The sequence below is a fragment of the Denticeps clupeoides genome, unplaced genomic scaffold (assembly GCF_900700375.1).
Source record: "Denticeps clupeoides unplaced genomic scaffold, fDenClu1.1, whole genome shotgun sequence".
NCBI lineage: Eukaryota > Metazoa > Chordata > Actinopteri > Clupeiformes > Denticipitidae > Denticeps > Denticeps clupeoides.
Window position 1 is genome coordinate 20,482 of NW_021629996.1, and position 11,618 is coordinate 32,099.

The following is an 11,618-nucleotide window of genomic DNA, read 5'->3' on the forward strand; positions in this document are numbered from 1 at the left end:
TTAGCTTTTTTTGCCTTTTTTTCCATCATAATTTGATAGTAAAGCGGGAGTTTTCGCACTTTATAATGTTTTCAAAGCCCTTTTGGTTTAAAGTTCAAGATTTTCAAGCAGAGTTTGTGTACGGACAAACCAGCTGAAGAATGCCCAATCTTGTCTGATCTCAGAAGCTAAGAAGGCTTGGGCCTGGTTAGTACTTGGATGGGAGACTACATGGGAATGCCAGGTGCTGTAAGCTTTAACTATTGAAAAACTTTTAAAATGAAAGTATTTACATGGCTTTGTTAGCTTTTTTTGCCTTTTCTCCATCATAATTTGATAGTAAAGCGGGAGTTTTCGCACTTTATAATGTTTTCAAAGCCCTTTTGGTTTAAAGTTCAAGATTTTCAAGCAGAGTTTGTGTACGGACAAACCAGCTGAAGAATGCCCAATCTTGTCTGATCTCAGAAGCTAAGAAGGCTTGGGCCTGGTTAGTACTTGGATGGGAGACTACATGGGAATGCCAGGTGCTGTAAGCTTTAACTATTGAAAAACTTTTAAAATGAAAGTATTTACATGGCTTTGTTAGCTTTTTTTGCCTTTTCTCCATCATAATTTGATAGTAAAGCGGGAGTTTTCGCACTTTATAATGTTTTCAAAGTCCTTTTGTTTAAAGTCCAAGATTTTCAAGCAGAGTTTGCTTACGGACATGCCAGCTGAAGATTGCCCAATCTTGTCTGATCTCAGAAGCTAAGAAGGCTTGGGCCTGGTTAGTACTTGAATGGGAGACTACATGGGAATGCCAGGTGCTGTAAGCTTTAACTATTGTAAGACTTTTAAAATGAAAGTATTTACATCACTTTGTTAACTTTTTTAAAGTAAGTTAAGGGGTACTTTCTTTCTTTAGTATGTTTTCCCGCCTTTTTTCTTTTTTTTTTTTTTTTTTTTAACTTCTCTTCAGGTTTCTTTGTCTGTGTGTGCTCTACAACGATCATTCACAGGCTTGGCTATGGAGTGGGGTGGAGCAAAATCGATTAGGTGGGGTTTTCCAGCCCTCGGCCTTCAGGTGCTACGCACCCTGATGTCAATTTAATATCTGATATTTCATATTAAGCGGATTTTTATAACAGGGAGTCGGCAATAGGGCCTGCTCCATCCGCTTTATTCATCGACCCAGTATTGCATTGCCTCTAGAAGGTGTGCACTTTATTTGTTGTTTTGCAAATAAAAGCTTACCACTCCAACTTTTATGCCTTTTCTCCATCATAATTTGACAGTAAAGCGGGAGTTTTCACTCTTTGATATGTGTTCAAGCCCCTTTGGTTTAAAGTTCAAGATTTTCAAGCAGAGTTTGTGTACGGACAAACCAGCTGAAGAATGCCCAATCTTGTCTGATCTCAGAAGCTAAGAAGGCTTGGGCCTGGTTAGTACTTGGATGGGAGACTACATGGGAATACCAGGTGCTGTAAGCTTTAACTATTGAAAAACTTTTAAAATGAAAGTATTTACATGGCTTTGTTAGCTTTTTTTGCCTTTTCTCCATCATAATTTGATAGTAAAGCGGGAGTTTTCGCACTTTATAATGTTTTCAAAGCCCTTTTGGTTTAAAGTTCAAGATTTTCAAGCAGAGTTTGTGTACGGACAAACCAGCTGAAGAATGCCCAATCTTGTCTGATCTCAGAAGCTAAGAAGGCTTGGGCCTGGTTAGTACTTGGATGGGAGACTACATGGGAATGCCAGGTGCTGTAAGCTTTAACTATTGAAAAACTTTTAAAATGAAAGTATTTACATGGCTTTGTTAGCTTTTTTTGCCTTTTTTTCCATCATAATTTGATAGTAAAGCGGGAGTTTTCGCACTTTATAATGTTTTCAAAGCCCTTTTGGTTTAAAGTTCAAGATTTTCAAGCAGAGTTTGTGTACGGACAAACCAGCTGAAGAATGCCCAATCTTGTCTGATCTCAGAAGCTAAGAAGGCTTGGGCCTGGTTAGTACTTGAATGGGAGACTACATGGGAATGCCAGGTGCTGTAAGCTTTAACTATTGTAAGACTTTTAAAATGAAAGTATTTACATCACTTTGTTAACTTTTTTAAAGTAAGTTAAGGGGTACTTTCTTTCTTTAGTATGTTTTCCCGCCTTTTTTCTTTTTTTTTTTTTTTTTTTTAACTTCTCTTCAGGTTTCTTTGTCTGTGTGTGCTCTACAACGATCATTCACAGGCTTGGCTATGGAGTGGGGTGGAGCAAAATCGATTAGGTGGGGTTTTCCAGCCCTCGGCCTTCAGGTGCTACGCACCCTGATGTCAATTTAATATCTGATATTTCATATTAAGCGGATTTTTATAACAGGGAGTCGGCAATAGGGCCTGCTCCATCCGCTTTATTCATCGACCCAGTATTGCATTGCCTCTAGAAGGTGTGCACTTTATTTGTTGTTTTGCAAATAAAAGCTTACCACTCCAACTTTTATGCCTTTTCTCCATCATAATTTGACAGTAAAGCGGGAGTTTTCACTCTTTGATATGTGTTCAAGCCCCTTTGGTTTAAAGTTCAAGATTTTCAAGCAGAGTTTGTGTACGGACAAACCAGCTGAAGAATGCCCAATCTTGTCTGATCTCAGAAGCTAAGAAGGCTTGGGCCTGGTTAGTACTTGGATGGGAGACTACATGGGAATACCAGGTGCTGTAAGCTTTAACTATTGAAAAACTTTTAAAATGAAAGTATTTACATGGCTTTGTTAGCTTTTTTTGCCTTTTTTCCATCATAATTTGATAGTAAAGCGGGAGTTTTCGCACTTTATAATGTTTTCAAAGCCCTTTTGGTTTAAAGTTCAAGATTTTCAAGCAGAGTTTGTGTACGGACAAACCAGCTGAAGAATGCCCAATCTTGTCTGATCTCAGAAGCTAAGAAGGCTTGGGCCTGGTTAGTACTTGGATGGGAGACTACATGGGAATACCAGGTGCTGTAAGCTTTAACTATTGAAAAACTTTTAAAATGAAAGTATTTACATGGCTTTGTTAGCTTTTTTTGCCTTTTCTTCCATCATAATTTGATAGTAAAGCGGGAGTTTTCGCACTTTATAATGTTTTCAAAGCCCTTTTGGTTTAAAGTTCAAGATTTTCAAGCAGAGTTTGTGTACGGACAAACCAGCTGAAGAATGCCCAATCTTGTCTGATCTCAGAAGCTAAGAAGGCTTGGGCCTGGTTAGTACTTGGATGGGAGACTACATGGGAATGCCAGGTGCTGTAAGCTTTAACTATTGAAAAACTTTTAAAATGAAAGTATTTACATGGCTTTGTTAGCTTTTTTTGCCTTTTCTCCATCATAATTTGATAGTAAAGCGGGAGTTTTCGCACTTTATAATGTTTTCAAAGTCCTTTTGTTTAAAGTCCAAGATTTTCAAGCAGAGTTTGCTTACGGACATGCCAGCTGAAGATTGCCCAATCTTGTCTGATCTCAGAAGCTAAGAAGGCTTGGGCCTGGTTAGTACTTGAATGGGAGACTACATGGGAATGCCAGGTGCTGTAAGCTTTAACTATTGTAAGACTTTTAAAATGAAAGTATTTACATCACTTTGTTAACTTTTTTAAAGTAAGTTAAGGGGTACTTTCTTTCTTTAGTATGTTTTCCCGCCTTTTTTCTTTTTTTTTTTTTTTTTTTAACTTCTCTTCAGGTTTCTTTGTCTGTGTGTGCTCTACAACGATCATTCACAGGCTTGGCTATGGAGTGGGGTGGAGCTGAATCGATTAGGTGGGGTTTTCCAGCCCTCGGCCTTCAGGTGCTACGCACCCTGATGTCAATTTAATATCTGATATGTCATATTAAGCGGATTTTTATAACAGGGAGTCGGCAATAGGGCCTGCTCCATCCGCTTTATTCATCGACCCAGTATTGCATTGCCTCTAGAAGGTGTGCACTTTATTTGTTGTTTTGCAAATAAAAGCTTACCACTCCAACTTTTATGCCTTTTCTCCATCATAATTTGACAGTAAAGCGGGAGTTTTCACTCTTTGATATGTGTTCAAGCCCCTTTGGTTTAAAGTTCAAGATTTTCAAGCAGAGTTTGTGTACGGACAAACCAGCTGAAGAATGCCCAATCTTGTCTGATCTCAGAAGCTAAGAAGGCTTGGGCCTGGTTAGTACTTGGATGGGAGACTACATGGGAATACCAGGTGCTGTAAGCTTTAACTATTGAAAAACTTTTAAAATGAAAGTATTTACATGGCTTTGTTAGCTTTTTTTGCCTTTTCTCCATCACAATTTGACAGTAAAGCGGGAGTTTTCGCACTTTATAATGTTTTCAAAGCCCTTTTGGTTTAAAGTTCAAGATTTTCAAGCAGAGTTTGTGTACGGACAAACCAGCTGAAGAATGCCCAATCTTGTCTGATCTCAGAAGCTAAGAAGGCTTGGGCCTGGTTAGTACTTGGATGGGAGACTACATGGGAATACCAGGTGCTGTAAGCTTTAACTATTGAAAAACTTTTAAAATGAAAGTATTTACATGGCTTTGTTAGCTTTTTTTGCCTTTTTCTTCCATCATAATTTGATAGTAAAGCGGGAGTTTTCGCACTTTATAATGTTTTCAAAGCCCTTTTGGTTTAAAGTTCAAGATTTTCAAGCAGAGTTTGTGTACGGACAAACCAGCTGAAGAATGCCCAATCTTGTCTGATCTCAGAAGCTAAGAAGGCTTGGGCCTGGTTAGTACTTGGATGGGAGACTACATGGGAATGCCAGGTGCTGTAAGCTTTAACTATTGAAAAACTTTTAAAATGAAAGTATTTACATGGCTTTGTTAGCTTTTTTTGCCTTTTCTCCATCATAATTTGATAGTAAAGCGGGAGTTTTCGCACTTTATAATGTTTTCAAAGCCCTTTTGGTTTAAAGTTCAAGATTTTCAAGCAGAGTTTGTGTACGGACAAACCAGCTGAAGAATGCCCAATCTTGTCTGATCTCAGAAGCTAAGAAGGCTTGGGCCTGGTTAGTACTTGGATGGGAGACTACATGGGAATGCCAGGTGCTGTAAGCTTTAACTATTGAAAAACTTTTAAAATGAAAGTATTTACATGGCTTTGTTAGCTTTTTTTGCCTTTTCTCCATCATAATTTGATAGTAAAGCGGGAGTTTTCGCACTTTATAATGTTTTCAAAGTCCTTTTGTTTAAAGTCCAAGATTTTCAAGCAGAGTTTGCTTACGGACAAGCCAGCTGAAGATTGCCCAATCTTGTCTGATCTCAGAAGCTAAGAAGGCTTGGGCCTGGTTAGTACTTGAATGGGAGACTACATGGGAATGCCAGGTGCTGTAAGCTTTAACTATTGTAAGACTTTTAAAATGAAAGTATTTACATCACTTTGTTAACTTTTTTAAAGTAAGTTAAGGGGTACTTTCTTTCTTTAGTATGTTTTCCCGCCTTTTTTCTTTTTTTTTTTTTTTTTTTTAACTTCTCTTCAGGTTTCTTTGTCTGTGTGTGCTCTACAACGATCATTCACAGGCTTGGCTATGGAGTGGGGTGGAGCTGAATCGATTAGGTGGGGTTTTCCAGCCCTCGGCCTTCAGGTGCTACGCACCCTGATGTCAATTTAATATCTGATATTTCATATTAAGCGGATTTTTATAACAGGGAGTCGGCAATAGGGCCTGCTCCATCCGCTTTATTCATCGACCCAGTATTGCATTGCCTCTAGAAGGTGTGCACTTTATTTGTTGTTTTGCAAATAAAAGCTTACCACTCCAACTTTTATGCCTTTTCTCCATCATAATTTGACAGTAAAGCGGGAGTTTTCACTCTTTGATATGTGTTCAAGCCCCTTTGGTTTAAAGTTCAAGATTTTCAAGCAGAGTTTGTGTACGGACAAACCAGCTGAAGAATGCCCAATCTTGTCTGATCTCAGAAGCTAAGAAGGCTTGGGCCTGGTTAGTACTTGGATGGGAGACTACATGGGAATACCAGGTGCTGTAAGCTTTAACTATTGAAAAACTTTTAAAATGAAAGTATTTACATGGCTTTGTTAGCTTTTTTTGCCTTTTTTCCATCATAATTTGACAGTAAAGCGGGAGTTTTCGCACTTTATAATGTTTTCAAAGCCCTTTTGGTTTAAAGTTCAAGATTTTCAAGCAGAGTTTGTGTACGGACAAACCAGCTGAAGAATGCCCAATCTTGTCTGATCTCAGAAGCTAAGAAGGCTTGGGCCTGGTTAGTACTTGGATGGGAGACTGCATGGGAATACCAGGTGCTGTAAGCTTTAACTATTGAAAAACTTTTAAAATGAAAGTATTTACATGGCTTTGTTAGCTTTTTTTGCCTTTTTCTTCCATCATAATTTGATAGTAAAGCGGGAGTTTTCGCACTTTATAATGTTTTCAAAGCCCTTTTGGTTTAAAGTTCAAGATTTTCAAGCAGAGTTTGTGTACGGACAAACCAGCTGAAGAATGCCCAATCTTGTCTGATCTCAGAAGCTAAGAAGGCTTGGGCCTGGTTAGTACTTGGATGGGAGACTACATGGGAATACCAGGTGCTGTAAGCTTTAACTATTGAAAAACTTTTAAAATGAAAGTATTTACATGGCTTTGTTAGCTTTTTTTGCCTTTTTCTTCCATCATAATTTGATAGTAAAGCGGGAGTTTTCGCACTTTATAATGTTTTCAAAGCCCTTTTGGTTTAAAGTTCAAGATTTTCAAGCAGAGTTTGTGTACGGACAAACCAGCTGAAGAATGCCCAATCTTGTCTGATCTCAGAAGCTAAGAAGGCTTGGGCCTGGTTAGTACTTGGATGGGAGACTACATGGGAATGCCAGGTGCTGTAAGCTTTAACTATTGAAAAACTTTTAAAATGAAAGTATTTACATGGCTTTGTTAGCTTTTTTTGCCTTTTCTCCATCATAATTTGATAGTAAAGCGGGAGTTTTCGCACTTTATAATGTTTTCAAAGTCCTTTTGTTTAAAGTCCAAGATTTTCAAGCAGAGTTTGCTTACGGACATGCCAGCTGAAGATTGCCCAATCTTGTCTGATCTCAGAAGCTAAGAAGGCTTGGGCCTGGTTAGTACTTGAATGGGAGACTACATGGGAATGCCAGGTGCTGTAAGCTTTAACTATTGTAAGACTTTTAAAATGAAAGTATTTACATCACTTTGTTAACTTTTTTAAAGTAAGTTAAGGGGTACTTTCTTTCTTTAGTATGTTTTCCCGCCTTTTTTCTTTTTTTTTTTTTTTTTTTTTTTTAACTTCTCTTCAGGTTTCTTTGTCTGTGTGTGCTCTACAACGATCATTCACAGGCTTGGCTATGGAGTGGGGTGGAGCTGAATCGATTAGGTGGGGTTTTCCAGCCCTCGGCCTTCAGGTGCTACGCACCCTGATGTCAATTTAATATCTGATATTTCATATTAAGCGGATTTTTATAACAGGGAGTCGGCAATAGGGCCTGCTCCATCCGCTTTATTCATCGACCCAGTATTGCATTGCCTCTAGAAGGTGTGCACTTTATTTGTTGTTTTGCAAATAAAAGCTTACCACTCCAACTTTTATGCCTTTTCTCCATCATAATTTGACAGTAAAGCGGGAGTTTTCACTCTTTGATATGTGTTCAAGCCCCTTTGGTTTAAAGTTCAAGATTTTCAAGCAGAGTTTGTGTACGGACAAACCAGCTGAAGAATGCCCAATCTTGTCTGATCTCAGAAGCTAAGAAGGCTTGGGCCTGGTTAGTACTTGGATGGGAGACTACATGGGAATACCAGGTGCTGTAAGCTTTAACTATTGAAAAACTTTTAAAATGAAAGTATTTACATGGCTTTGTTAGCTTTTTTTGCCTTTTTTTCCATCATAATTTGATAGTAAAGCGGGAGTTTTCGCACTTTATAATGTTTTCAAAGCCCTTTTGGTTTAAAGTTCAAGATTTTCAAGCAGAGTTTGTGTACGGACAAACCAGCTGAAGAATGCCCAATCTTGTCTGATCTCAGAAGCTAAGAAGGCTTGGGCCTGGTTAGTACTTGGATGGGAGACTACATGGGAATACCAGGTGCTGTAAGCTTTAACTATTGAAAAACTTTTAAAATGAAAGTATTTACATGGCTTTGTTAGCTTTTTTTGCCTTTTTTCCATCATAATTTGATAGTAAAGCGGGAGTTTTCGCACTTTATAATGTTTTCAAAGCCCTTTTGGTTTAAAGTTCAAGATTTTCAAGCAGAGTTTGTGTACGGACAAACCAGCTGAAGAATGCCCAATCTTGTCTGATCTCAGAAGCTAAGAAGGCTTGGGCCTGGTTAGTACTTGGATGGGAGACTACATGGGAATGCCAGGTGCTGTAAGCTTTAACTATTGAAAAACTTTTAAAATGAAAGTATTTACATGGCTTTGTTAGCTTTTTTTGCCTTTTTTTCCATCATAATTTGATAGTAAAGCGGGAGTTTTCGCACTTTATAATGTTTTCAAAGCCCTTTTGGTTTAAAGTTCAAGATTTTCAAGCAGAGTTTGTGTACGGACAAACCAGCTGAAGAATGCCCAATCTTGTCTGATCTCAGAAGCTAAGAAGGCTTGGGCCTGGTTAGTACTTGGATGGGAGACTACATGGGAATGCCAGGTGCTGTAAGCTTTAACTATTGAAAAACTTTTAAAATGAAAGTATTTACATGGCTTTGTTAGCTTTTTTTGCCTTTTCTCCATCATAATTTGATAGTAAAGCGGGAGTTTTCGCACTTTATAATGTTTTCAAAGTCCTTTTGTTTAAAGTCCAAGATTTTCAAGCAGAGTTTGCTTACGGACATGCCAGCTGAAGATTGCCCAATCTTGTCTGATCTCAGAAGCTAAGAAGGCTTGGGCCTGGTTAGTACTTGAATGGGAGACTACATGGGAATGCCAGGTGCTGTAAGCTTTAACTATTGTAAGACTTTTAAAATGAAAGTATTTACATCACTTTGTTAACTTTTTTAAAGTAAGTTAAGGGGTACTTTCTTTCTTTAGTATGTTTTCCCGCCTTTTTTCTTTTTTTTTTTTTTTTTTTTTTTTTAACTTCTCTTCAGGTTTCTTTGTCTGTGTGTGCTCTACAACGATCATTCACAGGCTTGGCTATGGAGTGGGGTGGAGCTGAATCGATTAGGTGGGGTTTTCCAGCCCTCGGCCTTCAGGTGCTACGCACCCTGATGTCAATTTAATATCTGATATTTCATATTAAGCGGATTTTTATAACAGGGAGTCGGCAATAGGGCCTGCTCCATCCGCTTTATTCATCGACCCAGTATTGCATTGCCTCTAGAAGGTGTGCACTTTATTTGTTGTTTTGCAAATAAAAGCTTACCACTCCAACTTTTATGCCTTTTCTCCATCATAATTTGACAGTAAAGCGGGAGTTTTCACTCTTTGATATGTGTTCAAGCCCCTTTGGTTTAAAGTTCAAGATTTTCAAGCAGAGTTTGTGTACGGACAAACCAGCTGAAGAATGCCCAATCTTGTCTGATCTCAGAAGCTAAGAAGGCTTGGGCCTGGTTAGTACTTGGATGGGAGACTACATGGGAATACCAGGTGCTGTAAGCTTTAACTATTGAAAAACTTTTAAAATGAAAGTATTTACATGGCTTTGTTAGCTTTTTTTGCCTTTTTTTCCATCATAATTTGATAGTAAAGCGGGAGTTTTCGCACTTTATAATGTTTTCAAAGCCCTTTTGGTTTTAAAGTTCAAGATTTTCAAGCAGAGTTTGTGTACGGACAAACCAGCTGAAGAATGCCCAATCTTGTCTGATCTCAGAAGCTAAGAAGGCTTGGGCCTGGTTAGTACTTGGATGGGAGACTACATGGGAATGCCAGGTGCTGTAAGCTTTAACTATTGAAAAACTTTTAAAATGAAAGTATTTACATGGCTTTGTTAGCTTTTTTTGCCTTTTCTCCATCATAATTTGATAGTAAAGCGGGAGTTTTCGCACTTTATAATGTTTTCAAAGCCCTTTTGGTTTAAAGTTCAAGATTTTCAAGCAGAGTTTGTGTACGGACAAACCAGCTGAAGAATGCCCAATCTTGTCTGATCTCAGAAGCTAAGAAGGCTTGGGCCTGGTTAGTACTTGGATGGGAGACTACATGGGAATACCAGGTGCTGTAAGCTTTAACTATTGAAAAACTTTTAAAATGAAAGTATTTACATGGCTTTGTTAGCTTTTTTTGCCTTTTTTTCCATCATAATTTGATAGTAAAGCGGGAGTTTTCGCACTTTATAATGTTTTCAAAGCCCTTTTGGTTTAAAGTTCAAGATTTTCAAGCAGAGTTTGTGTACGGACAAACCAGCTGAAGAATGCCCAATCTTGTCTGATCTCAGAAGCTAAGAAGGCTTGGGCCTGGTTAGTACTTGGATGGGAGACTACATGGGAATGCCAGGTGCTGTAAGCTTTAACTATTGAAAAACTTTTAAAATGAAAGTATTTACATGGCTTTGTTAGCTTTTTTTGCCTTTTTTTCCATCATAATTTGATAGTAAAGCGGGAGTTTTCGCACTTTATAATGTTTTCAAAGCCCTTTTGGTTTAAAGTTCAAGATTTTCAAGCAGAGTTTGTGTACGGACAAACCAGCTGAAGAATGCCCAATCTTGTCTGATCTCAGAAGCTAAGAAGGCTTGGGCCTGGTTAGTACTTGGATGGGAGACTACATGGGAATGCCAGGTGCTGTAAGCTTTAACTATTGAAAAACTTTTAAAATGAAAGTATTTACATGGCTTTGTTAGCTTTTTTTGCCTTTTCTCCATCATAATTTGATAGTAAAGCGGGAGTTTTCGCACTTTATAATGTTTTCAAAGTCCTTTTGTTTAAAGTCCAAGATTTTCAAGCAGAGTTTGCTTACGGACATGCCAGCTGAAGATTGCCCAATCTTGTCTGATCTCAGAAGCTAAGAAGGCTTGGGCCTGGTTAGTACTTGAATGGGAGACTACATGGGAATGCCAGGTGCTGTAAGCTTTAACTATTGTAAGACTTTTAAAATGAAAGTATTTACATCACTTTGTTAACTTTTTTAAAGTAAGTTAAGGGGTACTTTCTTTCTTTAGTATGTTTTCCCGCCTTTTTTCTTTTTTTTTTTTTTTTTTTTTTTTAACTTCTCTTCAGGTTTCTTTGTCTGTGTGTGCTCTACAACGATCATTCACAGGCTTGGCTATGGAGTGGGGTGGAGCTGAATCGATTAGGTGGGGTTTTCCAGCCCTCGGCCTTCAGGTGCTACGCACCCTGATGTCAATTTAATATCTGATATTTCATATTAAGCGGATTTTTATAACAGGGAGTCGGCAATAGGGCCTGCTCCATCCGCTTTATTCATCGACCCAGTATTGCATTGCCTCTAGAAGGTGTGCACTTTATTTGTTGTTTTGCAAATAAAGCTTACCACTCCAACTTTTATGCCTTTTCTCCATCATAATTTGACAGTAAAGCGGGAGTTTTCACTCTTTGATATGTGTTCAAGCCCCTTTGGTTTAAAGTTCAAGATTTTCAAGCAGAGTTTGTGCTACGGACAAACCAGCTGAAGAATGCCCAATCTTGTCTGATCTCAGAAGCTAAGAAGGCTTGGGCCTGGTTAGTACTTGGATGGGAGACTACATGGGAATACCAGGTGCTGTAAGCTTTAACTATTGAAAAACTTTTAAAATGAAAGTATTTACATGGCTTTGTTAGCTTTTTTTGCCTTTT

General features: G+C 38.2%; 29 pseudogenes; all 29 read left to right on the forward strand.

The window, feature by feature from the left end:
• Positions 1–116: 116 nt before the first annotated feature.
• Positions 117–235, forward strand: LOC114779711 (uncharacterized; annotated as a pseudogene).
• Positions 236–396: 161 nt separating this feature from the next.
• On the forward strand, positions 397–515 carry LOC114779713 (uncharacterized; annotated as a pseudogene).
• A 160-nt stretch (positions 516–675) lies between these two features.
• Positions 676–794, forward strand: LOC114779667 (uncharacterized; annotated as a pseudogene).
• A 535-nt stretch (positions 795–1,329) lies between these two features.
• Positions 1,330–1,448, forward strand: LOC114779686 (uncharacterized; annotated as a pseudogene).
• A 161-nt stretch (positions 1,449–1,609) lies between these two features.
• On the forward strand, positions 1,610–1,728 carry LOC114779714 (uncharacterized; annotated as a pseudogene).
• An 816-nt stretch (positions 1,729–2,544) lies between these two features.
• Positions 2,545–2,663, forward strand: LOC114779689 (uncharacterized; annotated as a pseudogene).
• A 161-nt stretch (positions 2,664–2,824) lies between these two features.
• LOC114779690 (uncharacterized) lies at positions 2,825–2,943 on the forward strand (annotated as a pseudogene).
• A 162-nt stretch (positions 2,944–3,105) lies between these two features.
• On the forward strand, positions 3,106–3,224 carry LOC114779715 (uncharacterized; annotated as a pseudogene).
• Positions 3,225–3,384: 160 nt separating this feature from the next.
• LOC114779668 (uncharacterized) lies at positions 3,385–3,503 on the forward strand (annotated as a pseudogene).
• A 534-nt stretch (positions 3,504–4,037) lies between these two features.
• LOC114779691 (uncharacterized) lies at positions 4,038–4,156 on the forward strand (annotated as a pseudogene).
• Positions 4,157–4,317: 161 nt separating this feature from the next.
• LOC114779692 (uncharacterized) lies at positions 4,318–4,436 on the forward strand (annotated as a pseudogene).
• Positions 4,437–4,599: 163 nt separating this feature from the next.
• Positions 4,600–4,718, forward strand: LOC114779716 (uncharacterized; annotated as a pseudogene).
• A 161-nt stretch (positions 4,719–4,879) lies between these two features.
• LOC114779717 (uncharacterized) lies at positions 4,880–4,998 on the forward strand (annotated as a pseudogene).
• An 814-nt stretch (positions 4,999–5,812) lies between these two features.
• On the forward strand, positions 5,813–5,931 carry LOC114779693 (uncharacterized; annotated as a pseudogene).
• Positions 5,932–6,092: 161 nt separating this feature from the next.
• LOC114779700 (uncharacterized) lies at positions 6,093–6,211 on the forward strand (annotated as a pseudogene).
• Positions 6,212–6,374: 163 nt separating this feature from the next.
• LOC114779694 (uncharacterized) lies at positions 6,375–6,493 on the forward strand (annotated as a pseudogene).
• A 163-nt stretch (positions 6,494–6,656) lies between these two features.
• LOC114779659 (uncharacterized) lies at positions 6,657–6,775 on the forward strand (annotated as a pseudogene).
• Positions 6,776–6,935: 160 nt separating this feature from the next.
• On the forward strand, positions 6,936–7,054 carry LOC114779669 (uncharacterized; annotated as a pseudogene).
• Positions 7,055–7,593: 539 nt separating this feature from the next.
• On the forward strand, positions 7,594–7,712 carry LOC114779695 (uncharacterized; annotated as a pseudogene).
• A 162-nt stretch (positions 7,713–7,874) lies between these two features.
• On the forward strand, positions 7,875–7,993 carry LOC114779696 (uncharacterized; annotated as a pseudogene).
• Positions 7,994–8,154: 161 nt separating this feature from the next.
• LOC114779660 (uncharacterized) lies at positions 8,155–8,273 on the forward strand (annotated as a pseudogene).
• Positions 8,274–8,435: 162 nt separating this feature from the next.
• On the forward strand, positions 8,436–8,554 carry LOC114779661 (uncharacterized; annotated as a pseudogene).
• Positions 8,555–8,714: 160 nt separating this feature from the next.
• Positions 8,715–8,833, forward strand: LOC114779670 (uncharacterized; annotated as a pseudogene).
• Positions 8,834–9,373: 540 nt separating this feature from the next.
• LOC114779697 (uncharacterized) lies at positions 9,374–9,492 on the forward strand (annotated as a pseudogene).
• Positions 9,493–9,655: 163 nt separating this feature from the next.
• Positions 9,656–9,774, forward strand: LOC114779663 (uncharacterized; annotated as a pseudogene).
• A 161-nt stretch (positions 9,775–9,935) lies between these two features.
• LOC114779698 (uncharacterized) lies at positions 9,936–10,054 on the forward strand (annotated as a pseudogene).
• Positions 10,055–10,216: 162 nt separating this feature from the next.
• Positions 10,217–10,335, forward strand: LOC114779664 (uncharacterized; annotated as a pseudogene).
• A 162-nt stretch (positions 10,336–10,497) lies between these two features.
• Positions 10,498–10,616, forward strand: LOC114779666 (uncharacterized; annotated as a pseudogene).
• Positions 10,617–10,776: 160 nt separating this feature from the next.
• Positions 10,777–10,895, forward strand: LOC114779671 (uncharacterized; annotated as a pseudogene).
• Positions 10,896–11,618: the final 723 nt, after the last annotated feature.